At 53.1% G+C, this 15,726-nt stretch overlaps 1 protein-coding gene across 2 annotated transcripts in view; it reads left to right on the forward strand.

Moving 5' to 3' along the window:
* Positions 1–867: 867 nt before the first annotated feature.
* Positions 868–15,726, forward strand: part of SLC7A1 (solute carrier family 7 member 1) — a 66,693-nt gene continuing 51,834 nt past the window's right edge. The window contains exon 1 of one of the 2 annotated variants that reach the window (XM_032496370.1): positions 868–1,213. The gene's annotated coding sequence lies outside the window, so the exon portion shown is untranslated. Of the gene's footprint in view, positions 1,214–8,949; positions 9,204–15,726 lie in introns of those variants that run through there. The other variant, XM_006192942.3, reaches the window with a different exon arrangement.

Here is a 15,726-nt window from a genome sequence, read left to right on the forward strand (position 1 = left end):
ACGTTTTCTGAAGCTAGCACCCAGCAGTTACATGCTTTATAAATTGCTAGCATAATTCCAATAGAGTGTGGCACTCAGCGGTGGACAACGAACCTCCATTACTGACCAAGGACATTTGTGGGGGTTGCTAGTGGGTGTGGAAAGGATTCCAAGGCTGTGGACACTAAGCCATCATTTTCCCTGTTCTACAAAGTCAGAGGGGGCTGACAGGAAACATCTATGACCTTCTTACCTCTCTCATGTAACAGGTTACCAGATCTCTAAAACTCTGGTTCTTACTTGGGTTTTCTGGAGCAAAGAGACAGCAAAGCGGGAACTTGAGCTGAGCGCCCGGGTACTCGGTACTGCGAGTTCTGCCCTCTCCGGGAGAGTAGCCCGGAAGTCACCGCTGAGACAGGCCCGCCGGCCAGGTGTGCTGGTCCCACCGCCAGGGGCACCGGCAGATTCAGGCTTCCGGCCCTTCCTGACAAGGGGCAAGGACAAGTCGTTTATTAAAAAGAAGGGAATAGCAATAAAACATTCCAATGACAAGGACATGAATATTTATAATAATGTTTAAAAAAAAAAACAAAAACAAAAAACCCTGAAGAGCATCCCCTATCTTTTAATTTTGGAGGAGGCAAGCTGGCCGCGAGCTCGGGGTCCGCCCGCTGGGGACCAGAGGATGCGGTCGCGCCGCGGGCGCGGATTGGCGGAGGGATGGCAACAGAGGGGCGGGGCGACCGTCCCCGCGTCGTCAGGCCCCGCCCACCGGCGGGGGAATCCCAGGTTGGGGAGCTGGGCGCGAGAAGCCGCGGCGCCCCGCCCCCCGCGCCGCCCCCGCCGCCTCCCGGGCTCAGAGCCGCGGCCGCGCGGCGCTGCCATTGGTGCCCGGGGGTGACGCGCGCGAGCGGGCCTGGGCGGCGGGCGCGGGGGGCGGGCGCGGGGCGCGGCTGATGAAACCTGGCGCCGGATCCCGCCCGCCCTAGACACTCCATTCAGTCAGCGCGGGCAGGTGTGATCGGCCGCTCAACTGCCTCGCGGGGCACACGGCCACCCGGCATCTGTTACCCGAGTCCCCACTCCTACTCCCCGCGCGCCGCGCCTCCGCCCGGGCGTCTGTCAGTCCGGCCAAGTCTCCATCCGAGCGTCCGTCAGTCCAGCACCTCGTGCATCCGTCCACCCTCGTTCTTGCCTGCAGCCCGCCGCCCGCCGCCCGCTGCCCGCCAGCCGGGTGAGTGCTCAGCCTCCGCCGGCGCCGGGGCAGCTGCCCGGGTTCGGGTCACCTTGGGGTGGGGGGACCCTGGAGCCGCTTGGGGTCGTGGAGGGCGGCGCGGGGAGCGGCGCGGGGCACGCGCAGGGGCCGCTGGCGTCCTCTGGGGTGGTTGCGGGCCGGGTGGGTCGGGGGTGTTCGCGGGCCGGTGCCCATGCGGCACTCTCCGCTAAGGAGTCCATTTTGGTTCCTGAAGGCGCGGCGTGGTGCATGATGCAACACCGAGTGAGTAAGCGTGGGCGACCTGACGCCTCGGGGATGCCCGCCTCGCGCGCCCTGCGGGGAACCCGGGTGCCGGGAAACACGGGTGGTCGGGGTGGGCAGGGGGCGGGGAGCGGGCGCCGGGCCGGCAGGCATCTGGAGACTTTCCCTTACATGGCGCGGAGCGGAGCACCCCGCCCCGCCACGAGGTCCACGATGTGTCATCCGCCGCGTGTCGGGAGCCCGCCCGGTGGCGGCAGGGTGGTCCCGCGGCAGGTGGCGGGCCGGGGACCGCGCAGCGCACCCCGCACGCTGGCCGCGGCGCCCACCTCTCTTCCTCCCTAGACCTACGGACCCACCCCGGCCCATCTACACCTCTAGTCTGGGTCGCTGGGGTTACTTAAGGGAATTTCCCCTGGGTGGGCTTCCTCGTGACCCGATTTGGCCCCTAAAGGGTGGCATCTTTCAAGTTTTCCAGATGGTGTGTCGTGGGAGGAAGTTCTTCCGACTTCCCCAAGACAGCCTGCGCTCTGCGTGTTCTTTTCTACGAAAGTTCCCAGGCCAGGCAGGTCACGCAGTCATTCTAAAAGCCGTGTGTACACAGCAGCACTTGCTCTGTAGTGCTACCACCGCGAGCTGCTTTAGCTCTTTCCCCTTTTCAGTGGCTGTGGGAACTAGATAGGGCTTGCGTTTGACTTGTGTGATTAGGATAGCCAGACATGTGACTTCTGGAAGGAAAACTACAGTTCCCATACTCACCGGCAGGCTCTCATGTGTAGAAGTAACCTGGAGTTGGGTTTTGTTCCAGGTTTGCTAACAGAGGAGAGGGTTGGGAATTTTCCTAAAATGAGCTCTTTAAAGTCTGACCAATAGAACTGTGTATGTTGGCCTCTAGCTGAATTTCCTAATCGTGTTTAATTTTAATGATCATTTCTTTGGGATTTATCTTAACTTCTTGCCACATATGTTTGGCTTAGACGGTAGGAAACCATGATACATTTATCCCCCTGATATTTATAGTTGGTCTCAGTGGAAATTATTATTTTTATAAGAACACACCCTTTTGTCATTAAAACAAAAGATTTTATTTAAGTCATATAGTCAGATTAGAAATTTAGAGGACAAAGTCAACAATGGATTAAAATAGTTTTTCAAAGTTTATCATATTAAGATCATGTTTAATTATTACAGAGAAGTTTAAAGTGTCAAAGGAGTTTTGACTTACAAAACAGGATGAGACTTAATAGAGATCAGAAATGTACTCTGTTTATATCTGAGTTGAACCACATGAGTACTCTTATGAATATAATTATTTGCTTCAGAGGAAAAAAGTCTTGAAAGATGAGATTGCTGATCTCGGGGAGATGGAATTTTAAGACACACGTTAATTATATTTGGTATAATCTTCCAATCTTTGATGGAATTAAACACATGTTTACTGACTGTTCTAGTGTGTAGTTTCTTTTCTACTAAGGCCAGTAGAAATATGTAATTATGTTGGAGGGCCTGGCATTATGTCTAATTGAATTAATCCCTTTCATTATTAACTATATATTTGGAGGTATTGGTTTATTAACCCCAGAGGGGAATTTGAAACAGGAATAAGTGTGTCCTTGTTACAGAGAGAAACATTTTCCTCTGGGCCAGAGGCATCTTCTGAGATGTCCATCCTTCCACCTGGCTCCTGGTCCTCACTCCAAGCGGGCCCTGTGGACAGGGCCCTGATGTTCTTCTGTATGCTTGGCCCCTCCAGCCTGGGGCTCCCACCACTGTCTGCTCCAGTTGAGGGTGGGTCCCGTGGGCCATGAGGCGAGGGGTCATGGGAGGCTGTCAGGGAGTTTAGGGATAACTTCAGAGGCCCTATGGAGGAGGGGGGGAGAGGGGCAGGTGTCGAAACAGGGAGGCCAGTTCAGAGACTCGTCCTAACTGAAATCTGGAATAAAACCCCAGCCCAACTGATTTCCACCTGAGAGAGTGACCATATGTCATTTCCGTGAGAGAGGATGGCAGCTTGGACTGGGGTGGAAATGGCAGACACGTCAGCCCGTTGAGTTGTGCTCCCGCTGCAGGCTGTGGACTTGCTCTATCTGCAGATTTTAAAGGTAGAGTCAGCAGGGTTGGCTGGTGGATTCCACGTGAGGTTTGAAGGTGGCTGAATGTGACTCAGAGTGGAGCAGAGTGTTAGTGAGGCTGGGGAGAGAGCATGTGGGGATGGACATCTTAAAAGTCATAACTGACTTTTTTTAGGTGCTTCCATCCTCAAGGGACAGGGTCGAGCCAGCCCTCCCCTCTTGCAGCCTCCTACTCCTGGTGGGGCCTCTGCCCTTTTCACGGCCCTTTCACGCAGCTCTGGCCTCCTACCCGCAGCCTCCCTCTGCTCCCCTGTGCCCTCCCATGGGCATCTTGGCCATGGGTTTGTCCCTTGGCTGGAATGGGGACTAAAGCCAGGGGTGTGCCTGCTTTTTCATTCCTGGCCATCAGGGCTCCTGCATTCCAGGGGTTTCTTGGGCCTGAGGCCCCAGGCATTGGATCCCAGGCCAAGGTTTTAGGTCTCTTCCAGTCAAAGAATAGAGTGGTAGCATGTTTCATGGCAGATGGTCAGCCTTGTGGTAAACGTCGGTGGCTTTTCTTTCTCCCTAATCCCTATCGCCCTCTCCCAACTGCAAGGCAGCTTCGAAAATAACTTCCCCTGCACTTGTTCAAAGTCAATCACAATTTACCATGGAGGGGGGGCGTTTACTGCATTTGCCACCTGTGAATCTGCTGGAGGGATGGGCAGCAAATTGGTAAAAGGATCTGGTGGACTGCTGACCATTTTCGTTTCCCTCCGAAGGCATTCCTTCAGATCTGCCACATCTGCAGAGCAGCGGGTGGAGCTGTTTGCTTCACCCACTGGTCAGGATTCATTCCTCAGGGGACACAGGCTCTGCATGTTGGAACAGATTCCGGCATACAGTCCCCCATCCTGCCGCACTCCCGTCTTTCACTTGGCTTTTCCTCCAGTTATTGTCGTTAGCAGTGGGGACTGCCGGGTGGTGAACAAACCGTGCAAACTGGAGGTAGAGCTGTGTGGAGCAGAGGGTTCACAGCTTCAGTGCAGCCTGAGATCATCGCCCTGAAACAAGGATGCTTCTTCCAGAGGCGGAGGGCAGGTGGTCCCGGTGCCGGGAACAGCACCTCCCAGGGGCTCCCGGAGTGCGGGCTTTGCGGCCGTCTCTGGGTGCAGCCTCCAGAAAGTCGCTTAAACTTTCAGAACCCTGGAGACTTGCTCTGCCTATGGTTTGGGGAAGCCTTCCCTCAGCCTTGTGACGATGAAACTAATAATGTGAAAGAATAACGGTACTGGAGTCAGTACATTTAGATTCTTTCATGGAATAGGTTCTTTCCCCTGCCAGCCTACTACTCCTCTAATGGCAACCAGAAATCAAGCTCAGGGAAGCCTTTAAAGGCTACGGAGAGGTGGGTCATATGGAGGTGGGAGAAAGAATGTCCTTCGCTTAGTAGGACAGTGTGTATTTCCACATCGTCTCCCTTTTTCCTGAGTCACCTTTTCCCTCCGGAGGCACAGAGACTGTGGGCAGTTGATTCCTAAACATTGTGTTCCTGCCGCAGTGCTTTCTTCCGAATATTCATGCAGATAAGGTTCTTGAATGTGAGGACAACCGAGCATTTTCCCAGTTGTGTAGGACAGGGTCCTGTGCTCGGCACACACGCTCCGTGCGCAGTGAGCGCTGTGTCGTAGCCGTGCTGACTCGGGCCTCCCGAGGAGCAGGATCCGCCCCCCGGGGCCACCCGCACTCGCACGGGCCGTGCACTGCGGGGTCGAGGGACACGCCATGGGCCCTCCTGCGGAAAGGGCCGGGCCCCAGAGCGGGCTCCACTTGCTAGGATAAGCGCCTCTCCTAAGCTATTTCTCAGAGCCTCATTTCACTTCTTTTCCATATTGACTGCATGGTGATTGGCTCCGAGTGCCTGCCTTATAGGTCGAGAGAATTTAAATGAGGCAATAATCCAAGTTCTACGCTTAACAGCTTCTGGCACATCCTGAGCGCCTAACAAACGTTAGCTATTATATTGGAACGGAAGCTCAGTTCTTTGATTTAGATGTGGAGAAAAATAAAATCTGTAACAACTGTAATTTGCTCTCCCGTTTTTGCCAAGGTGTTAAAATGTGGCCCCTTCTCCTTGGAGTTGTGTCTGCGCTGCAGGGGGTGGGTGTGGTGCCGCGGTGTCGGGGCAGTACTGGATCCTCTGAGGCACATGTGGACCTGGGTCCAGGGTCTCTCTGGGTGAGACTCTTGTTCCTTTAGTCCCAGGGGGCTCTTTTCACCACTGTCCTTTCACCATTGGGGTCCTGGAGGGCATTCTGTGGCCTTCTTGCCGCAATGGGAAGGGGCCTTGCGGAAGGACCTCAGTCTGGGGCTGTGTTCCGACTGCCGGGGGACCTTGAAGCCCGTCGCTCTCTGAGGACTGACTGCCCCCCGGGTGTGGGGGCAGGTCCCTCAGGTCTCAGATCCACACACCTCCGGGAAGCAGAGCTCACGGCCCCCTCCTCGGCGCTTGCCTGCATGTGTCTGTGCGCATGTGTGTGTGCACGCGAATGACAGTGTGTGCATGCGTCTCTGTGACACTCGGGTTACATAGTCATCCTGACCCCAAACATTTTGTCCAAATTAACCTGAGGCCTTCGGGTTTAAAAAACTTGGGCCATCTCTGTATGCCATCTTTTCCCACCCCTTCCTTGAGGGGCCCTGCAGACCCCTTTTGGGGGGGGCGGGGGCAGCAGTGAGTGGGGAGGAGTGTTTCATCACACTGTTGTCGCCGCTATCTTCCCACCCACGAGGATGCTCGGGATGACCTTTTAAGATCGGCTTGCAAATGGTCTCTTTCTCTGTGTCTTCTTATCGGCCTACTGATTACCATTAGCCAAAGTCTCTTACACCAAGTAGGAAGGAAGGGAGAGGCCCTGGGGCTGAGTAAAGTCCAGGCTCACAGGCACTTGGTAGTACTCACCACGTGCTCGGCACTGTCTGTGTTTTCATTTCACCCTCACTGCCGCCCGTTCAGGTTAGTACTGCTGTTTGGCCGAAGGGGTGATGGAGGCGCTGAGGAGTGACACAAGTTGCTGGGGGGTGGGGAGCAGGGGTCGGGAGTAAGTGGCAGAACGAGGATTTGCACCCAGAGGTCTGGCTCCTGAGTCCCAACACCAGGGGTGCTTAGGGCTGTGGACTGCACCCGGGGCTCTGGCCACTACTGGGGCCGTGTTCCATGTGCCCGGGGCGCGCCAGGCCCTGAGCCGAGCACACAGGCCTGAAGATGCAGGGCCCCTCACCGCTCTTTGTTCTGAGCAAGCCCTAGACGTGCGGGAGCCGGCCGTCCACCGCTGGACAGCACCCAGCTCTTTTTCCCCTTTTGCTCTGATTCTTTTGAACGCACATCTTTTTCTCTCTGGGCCCTGGCAGCACAGCCCTGGGCTCCGGGCACAACTGGAGCTCTGGTGTCCCTGGGACAGCTGTGCTGGCCGGTGGCCTGAACTGGAAATGGTGTGTGTGACCGAGCGTGGGCTGCGTTCTTTCTGGGTCAGTAGTTTGGCGTCCGCATCACCGGAGCCGGCTGGACGGCTGGACGTGGAACTTCCTGCCTGGGCCGCAGGGGAGCCCTGTTTCATTTATCTGCGTCTGTCATCTCTGCGCTCCACCTCCTCCACCTCCTCCTCCACCTCCACCTCCACCCCCGGTGGGGGGAGGAGCCTTTGCAGGGGGTCTTGTGGGAACTGGCCTCTGGGGAACAGTGGCTCCCTTCCTGGTACCCCTCCTCCTCAAGGCCAGAGGCAGGGTCCTGCCCCTGATCTTGCTTTGCTGATGTCTGTAGTGCGAGGAGGTGGGGAGGGGTCTCCTGCCTTGGAAGATGCTTCTTTGACACGCTCAGAAACCTTGGGGGCCACTGTCTGAGCCTGCATAGCGGCGAGACCCGTCTCCCCAGGAGAGACTGCGCGCAGGCACGGCGCCTGCGGCCGTGGCCTTGGCCTCTCAGTGAGGCCGTGGGTACTGACCGGTGTACCCCCCTTCCTACCTTTCTTCTTTCATCTTCACCTCCTTTCTTCCTTCCCGTGGAAAGTAAAGTTGCAGGAGTTACAAGGAGCTCCTCAATTTTCTCAAATTACCAGCTGTTTACATTCTGCTCCTTCGGTTCTTTCTGACAGTCAGTTCATCTGTCTACGCACATACCCACACGTTTTGTTCCTCAACCATTTGAGAGTGAGTGGAAGACATGAAGCCCTTTGATATGCCCCGCGTGCTTCGGTGTGTGTCCAAAGAATAAGGACATTCTCTTATGTGACCGCAGCATGACCTCAAAATCAGGGAATTTAACATTGATACGACATTGTATTCCAGTCCACAGTCCATATTCAACTTACAGTTGTCCAAATGATGTCCTTTACCTATATGTGCATTTTTTTTTGGGGGGGGTCCAGTTTTCTATCTCAGAAGCCTCTTTAAGAAAAAATGTTTCTAAAAGTTAGAATATGCATCGTGAAAAATTTGGAAAGTACAGAAAAGGAAAAGAAGGAGGAAATAAATACCACCTGTAATTCCTGCGCCCCCTCAGGGTGGGTCTGGGGGGCCCCCGTCAGCTTGGAGGGCTGCAGGGGGTGGTGACGGGGCCCCCCAGACCCGCCCTGAGCCCGCAGGGCGGGAGCTCCTAGCGAGGCCCCGGGCGGCGGGAGAGGCGGGCGCCCTGTCTGGACGGCTTTCCGCCCCTGCCCACCGCCTGGGCGCTTGCCCACTTGAGCTGGCGAACTTAACCCCTCGGGGTGGGGAAGGGTGGAGATCCACCCAGAACTTGTTCAGGACTTGAAAAGAAGTGTTGCAGGTCCTCTCTTGTCTGACATATACCCCGGGCTTCCTAGACTAAGTGGAGGGTAGGGATGGGCCTGGGCCCTGATGGGGAGAAAGGCCCCAGCCCCTTGGAGACCAGCTCGTGGTTGTTTCACAGGCTGTGGAACCTCTGGGCCCCTACGGGTGGGCCAGTGGGGAAAGGAAGAGGAATTCTAAGCTGTGAAGTTTGCTTCTTATTAGCGACTGCGCTGCCCACAAGTTCCCGAGGGAAGGTTTCAGCCTGTGGCATGAAGCGTGTGGACCTTGCTTACGAGTTTCACTTCTCAAAGCCACCGTCCCCCTTGTCATCACCAGCAGCATCTGAGGGGCTGCATTATCTCCTGGCCTGGATGGGGTCTTCACCGAGGGCGGCTGGTTCCTGGACCGGTTTTGTGACTACGTTGTCCATGGAACCCCATCGTTTGTACCTCAGTTTCCCTGAGCTGTGAAATCTACGCCGTATGTGGAAAGGGGCCTCTGAAGGTCATGATCAAAAGCCCCAAGTATTTTTCCATGTGTTTGTTTTTTCTTCTCCTGCACCAGACCTTCTCCTTGAAGGAGCTGGCCCGGGGAGGGACCACCGTGGGCAGCCGCCCAGGCTCTGCGCACCCTGCTGGGGCCACGGAACCCCTAACCTGGCCAGGCCAGGACTGGAGGCTGCTCTTCAAAGAAACCCTTTGAAGTGCAAACATTTCCTTTCCTGAAAAGAAGGGAAATTGAAATGAAAACGTATTGTTCTGTGCAGACAATGTTCTCTCGGATCAAAGAGGGAGTGGGGCTTATAAAGGGAGATTCACAAATGAGGCCTTAACGTGGCCCACGGGGAGGGTGTGACTGTGCTCCTGTCCACGGCCCAGGGTCTGTGATCCACGGTAAGGTTGTGTCTTCCTTTTCCCCTCTTTATGGTCCTGAATCTGAGTCTAACATTCTGTGTTTAACGGTGTCCCTCCTTTGTGTTTTTATCTGGTGGTGGTTGAGCATGTAGAAAAACCTTTTGATAAGTGATGACACCATCCGTGGTAGAATATTATATAGCCAATAAAAGGGATGTTTTCAAGGAACATTTGATTATGGGAAAAACTTTGCTGGTAAAAGTGAAAAAGATCTGGAGGCAATTTTCCACATTCTGTGTTATCTTAATGAGGTGCATGTGTTTGCACATGTTAAAATCAGGCTTTGTTTTGTTCACTGCTGGGTGTGTAACACCTGAACTAGTGCTCAGCAGATACTTGTTGAATGAATGTTTATGTAGTTAGTGAAAGGCAGTATATTCTAAAGGGAGAATGTGAGCTAAATAGCATAATTCTGGGAAGTGCACAGAACAATGAGTTATTTTACATTTTTGTTGTAATTCTGCCCTGGCATCTCAGTTTGGGGTTTTTTTTTTTTGTTTGTTTGTTTTTTTTTTTTTTTTTGTACGAACACGTGCCCCGTTTTGTACTTTGGTGTAAAGCATACTGCGAATGCGTGACTCTGATGTTTCTATTTTTGGAATAATCCGGTCATGTTGAAATTAGGGTATTGGGATGTTAAGAAGCTTTTCCTGGGCTGGTTACTAGGCACCCTCACGGTGGGGTAAGGTGACAACTTCTCACCTACTCTGGCTGGTGTACCATTGCGCCAGCTTGACCTCCCCTGTTGTTGAGAATTTTTGCCTGATTTGCTTAGGATTTCTCATCTTTGACCATCAGCACTGCTAAGCATGTACCAGGAGGCTGTACATCGCCCTGTTTCTGATTTTTAAAATTCTTTAGAAATGCAGCATCTCATCCTTACCCAAAATATAGGTTAGTTTGAAAATAGGCCGGGTCTCAGTGATCCCGTGTTACAGCAGCCCGGACCTCTCCCGGGGAGATCATTTTTGTTCCTCCTTCGGAAGGACGCAGGACTCAGGTGTCAGGGCCGCATCCGCACGGGGTTCTGGAAGCTCCTTGGGGTGGCTGTGTTCGGGCTGTGCTGGGGCAGGGCTGCTGGTGCCCACGCCCTGGCTCTCCTGAGGGTGGCGGCTGCCAGGCGTCTGGCTTCAGTCTACAATAAATACACTGACACTTTGATCAGGTGCACTGTTTATATACAGATTGAATGAAACTCATTCTTGTACCTGCGAGTGCAGGCTGATAATTGTTACTCTTTCCTGTTGCGTTACAGAAAGTCCCCGGGGCGGCCTGCCATTTGCAAACACAGGTGGGCTTGGGCGTGTTGGCCTGCAGGCCCACCTTCCCCTCCTCCTTGGTGTGCTGAATCTTAACATTCACTAGGCCAGGGTGTGGGAGTTACCCCTGTCCACACCGGTTTGGACAAAGACAGCCGGAGGGTAGAGATTTCTTTTTGTGGTGAGTGGAGGGTTTCTGGCTGAAGTGGACATTATTCTGTGCTGAGTCCCAAGAAGGCAAAGGGGCACAAGGCAGGATCTGTGTGATTCCCGGTGTGGTTTGCTGCTGATGCAAACCTGGGCAGCTCTGTCCTGAGCTGACCTCACACCTGGGGTTTTGAATGTGGCCAGGTCAGGCTGTGCGGGATTTTTTTCAGAGATGGCCCAAACATTTGTTAATTTCAGTGCTTTGACTCTTTTTGAGTTTATTTTATTTGGTGTGATTTAAGGAAGAATCCATCTGAAAGGTGAGCCTTCTCTTTTGGAGTTGAGGATTTGTGGGATGAAGGGGGAGAAAGTACACGTTTTTATTGATATTAATAGAAATATTAATTTTTGGACTCTCGGGTCTGGTAGGTCAAAATTGAATGGGGTGTTGAAAATATAATATTAGATGTAGCAATCATACCGTTAAATAGTTCTCCTTGAAGAGGTTGACTGGATTTTATGTAAGTTTAAGTCTCGTTTGAGAAGTGGTTTTTTTTTTTTGCTTAGAAAATAAATATTCTTTAAGTGACAAGTCTGTGTATATAATTCTTAAAACAATAGTAAATCAAGGGAGTTGATTCTGTGGCACAAGAGCACAGTGACAACAAAACTAGAACAAGATACATTGTGGAGCTCATTGAAACAATGTACAAATGCCTGTCCTAGTTTCTCGTGGCTTATTTACTACGCTTCTCAATACATTTATTGTAAGAATTCAGAGTACTTAATTTAGTCTTTTAAACATTCCTCTATAAGTTACAAATGTTACCAAATGTTAGTATGTAAGAAGAATCCTCATGAACCTGATTTTATGCTGTTGTCTATGTTGATATTATGTGAAATTGGGGATAATCTGCAATTGTAATTGTATAACGTATCCCCCATAAATCTATAACCTCAAATTTCTAGCAGCTAGTTTGGTTTTTTGTTAGTTTGTTTTTAACCTTTGTTGGAAGACATTTCTTTCTCCCTAGAGGGCAAACTTGGGAGATATTGGGCAAAAACATTCATTAATTCTTTGAATAGTCTGTATTGCACTGGGAAGGCCGTCTAGCTAGTCTCAGAGTTTGATGCCATCAGAATTTTGGAAAATTATCAGGTGTAATTTGTGCTAGGATTAAAGCCTAATTACCGAAAGACTGTCAGGTCTGTGGTCTGGTGAGTCACAGCGAGGGCTTGGCCACCTTAAATTTCTCGGGCGGTGAGTCTGGGAACACACCTCCCGCGAATGGAAGCACTTTCCTGTTGCTCGAGGCGGCCTGCTAACCTGCCTGCCTCGAGGATCTGCATGGGAGTGGATCTGCATGGGAGTTCGTGCTGAATCGCCCTGGGGAGCCTCTAGATTGGTGGGAGATTTGGAGCTTCCTGGGGGCTGCTGGCTCTGTTCCCCCACTAATAAAAATAAAAACGTAAACCTAAGGGCAAGACTGTGTTGTATTTTGTTTCTGGAAACGTAGCACACAAAACAGGAGCCGTTTCTGTTGTGCTGTGCATGTCACTTCTTGGTTATTGCTGTCACCCCTCCGTTAACACCTGAAAACCATCTAGGTAGGTCCACGCAGGCAGGTGAGACAGACAGGCAGATGGAGCAGGGGGTTAGGATGGAGAAGAGGAATACTTTTGTGTAAGTGACGTTTGCATGATGTAATGGTGCCTTTCACATCCTAAAGTCAGACCTCAGGGGTCTAGACCATCGATACAGGTGCGGGCACACAGATCCCCCTGCCCGCCCGGGAGCTCACTGGCCCGCAGGTCTGTGTGTGAAGGTCTGGGGACAGTTTCTAACCAGCTTCCAGGTTCTCTGAGTAGCCGGCATCTATAAGCTGCTGGAACCGGACCTCATCAAGGAGACCCGAGGTCGGGCCCGAGTGTAGTCACCTTTGCGGCTCTGGGACCGGGAGCAGTGCCTGGTGTTGAGTAGATGCCCAGAGATGTCTTGCTGTCCCAAGGCGTTGACTTGGGTGCCCCGGGGCTGGGACGGGCGGGACTGGGTTATCTGCCCGCCACCCGCCGCCACCGAGTGCAGATGGGAAGTGGTGAGAGGGTACAGAGGTGGAGCCCCCGCCGGAGAAGCAGGAGGAGCAGAGATAGCAGCCGGAAGGGGAAGGACTCCGCGCCCCCACCCGGGCTCCAGTTCAGTGCCCCCAGGCACCGCCACCTGCAGCTCCTTGCCTCTGTTCCCCCGCTTGTGAAAGTGGGAAAGAACAGTCCCGACTCGGAGGCTGTGCTGAGGGTTCAACGTGTAAAACTAGTTGAGAACGTTGCCTGGTGGTGAAGGAATGCGGGCTCTAATTAGGGTCGGCGGGGCAAGGGTTAAGCCTCGGCCTCTGGAGGGTTCGGAGGCGCAGGGGCCCAGGCTGTGACTTTGCGCAGAGTGAAGCGAGCTGGGCTATGAGAGGCTGCTGCTTGTTCTCTTTCAGTCAGGATGTTCTTGACAGAAGACGGGGTGTCAGAGCCTTTAATTAAGGGGGGGCTGTGCAGAGGGACGGGGCCTGGCAGTGCCACGGCTCCCTGCCCGGAAGACCTTAAACCAGGATGCCACCTGGCACAGGAGGGCGTGGGTTTGCGAGGGCATGCAGGTGTTTGAACCCCCCTTGTGGTTCACTTTGGTTCCAAGGAAATCTCGGGTGCTCTGGTGTGGGTCCACCTGCCTCGCGCACCCCAGAGGCGTGGCCTCGGCCACTTGCCTTTGAATAGTCAGGGGACACTTGGCTGCATTTGACTGTCATCCAGGTGGAGGCTTCCTGCCTAGTGCACATATTTGCATTGGGAAATTTAAGGTAAGAGTGACAGCAAAGCAGATCAGTTTCTCAAAAAGCTTTGAAGTGGTCCTGTTTCCCCACATTTCACTGCAGATGCTGTGGAAGTGCCTGGAAGCTCTCCGAAATTTCTTGATCTAAATGTTCCTTCTCACGAGGGAAATACAGAGGGGAGAAACGATGAGAATGGAGAGTCACTACATTTAGTTGACTTGATTTTTATTTTTGCTGTAGTATCTGGTTCATTCATTCACATGCTCATCAGAAGTTCTTCTGTTAAAAAAAACAAAGAAGGCTTTCTGTTAAATAGTGTATAAAAACATCATTTACTTTTTTCTTTAAAATTTGGGAGTTGTTGAGGGTGGTATAAAAAAAAGTTAGGACTTGTGATGACTTCTGTAAAACCTGCGAGCCAAGACAGGGCCTTCCCGGACGGCGGCAGTGATGGTGGGGTCAGGGTGAGGGGGGCGGGGGGTGCTGGCCCCTGCCCGTGAATCTGTAGCCTTTGGTGGCTTCTGCATTTTGCATCCTGCCTGTACTGCTGTATGAAATCCCGCCAAGGCCTTGTTTCTTGGAGGAAAATCAGACTGAATTCATGGCGCCCTGTACAGGAAGGTAGAGGCTGCCTTACAATCATTTTTCTTATACTTCTCTGTCTCTAGAAGCTTGCACATTTTTTTGTCTCATCAGGTGTTAGGATGAGCAGTGCGTTAGCATTTTCACACTCATCACCTTGGCAGAGAGGGAAAAATCCATCAGCCTAAGGGATGTGTCTTGATAGTTCAGCAAAGCAGCCAGTGGGGAAATTAAGACCTGGTTTAAGGTGTGAAGAATGTCTGTAAAGGAGGCGGTTACGCCATCCAGCGCAAGTCAGGAGCTCCCCGCGTGCTGGGGGGTCGTCTGAATGTGACGGGGAGGAGTGTTTATGAATGTGCTGGGAGTGAGAGGTGGTGACATGAGGGAAGCTGGGGCTTGCTGGAAGGGGGCAAGGGCTGGAGTCGTTTGTCCCCTGCTGCCCAGCGCTGAGGTCCCCCCAGGGACTCATCACACCCTCCCTTCCAGGTGCCCCCAGGCCTGCTGCCCCCTCAGTTAGCCTGGCTGGAAGTCCAGAGACAGAGTGACCCTGAGCAGGACTGAGCCCTTAGGGCCGCGCTTCCTGCTTCTGGATTTGGGAGAGATTGGATTAGGGTCCTCACTTTGGGGGTTCCAGCCCTGAGCAGGAAAGGGGTGACGATCCATGATTACGGAGCCACTAAATCTCTGAGCAGCAGTTTGATGTCCAAACTGTAAAAGTGGGAGTGAGCGAGAACAGGATGAACCTGATGAGGTAGAAAGCAGAAGGTCTGGTGTTAGGACGCTGACAAAGATCCAGATTCGAGGGTGTCACTTTGCCTCTGTGAGCCCAGAAACATTGACATGTGCATCTGGAAGGAGCAGAGTGGCTCTTATTAAAAAAAAACCAAAAACAAAGACACCAGGTAACCAGCATCCACATGGTCCACCAGACTTGCACGCCCTCCTCGGAGTACTCCCGAACAGCCAGTGCTGGTCAGAACAGTGTTTCCCCAGCGCACCCCTGGAAGGAGTGAGCAGCCTTGGACCGTGGGTATCACGGTGTGACGCAGCGCCGTGGTGCTCGCCCGTGGGCAAGGGCAAGGGCCTCCGAAGGGGGCAGCCGTGTCCTGCTGGGTGGGGGGGAGTCTCCTGCAGAGGTTTTGGAATGTCAGGATAGGTCATGAGAAGTTTCAGTCCCAAACTATCCCACCAAGGAGGAAGCTTGAGAGAGGTTATTTTTTAAAAGGACCGGGCAGCCATACACAAAACGTATCCAGGCCCCATCAAAGGAGAAAGAAAGCAAGCTTGCCCGCGTCACCCCACCCAACTTGAATGAGGATGGAGCAGGCCAGCTGAAGCTCTGGGCTGGGATTCTAGAAAGAGCTGTCTTCTGCCGGAAGCATTTCTTTTGGAAAATCCTTCACAGTGTTCCTGTTTCTGCTTCTCCCCCGTCTCCTCTGGGAGACATACGGGGATAAAGACAAAGGTGGTATCAAAGGTGTGAGAACGACAGAGGGGACCTTCCTTGCTCTTTAAAGTTCACTGCTTTTGACGGGCTGTGACAGGGAGCCGGTGCGGGGGACGTGGAGGGGTCACTGCTTCTCCAGCAAGGATGGGGCCTCAGGGTGGACGGAACACCTGCCTTCCAGGAGGAAATAGCAGACCAGACCCGATGGTCCCGGACTTACATTTCTCTCCGCATCCCGGCGGCCTTCCCTCTGC

Source organism: Camelus ferus, chromosome 14, assembly GCF_009834535.1.
Source record: "Camelus ferus isolate YT-003-E chromosome 14, BCGSAC_Cfer_1.0, whole genome shotgun sequence".
Classification (NCBI taxonomy): Eukaryota; Metazoa; Chordata; class Mammalia; order Artiodactyla; family Camelidae; genus Camelus; species Camelus ferus.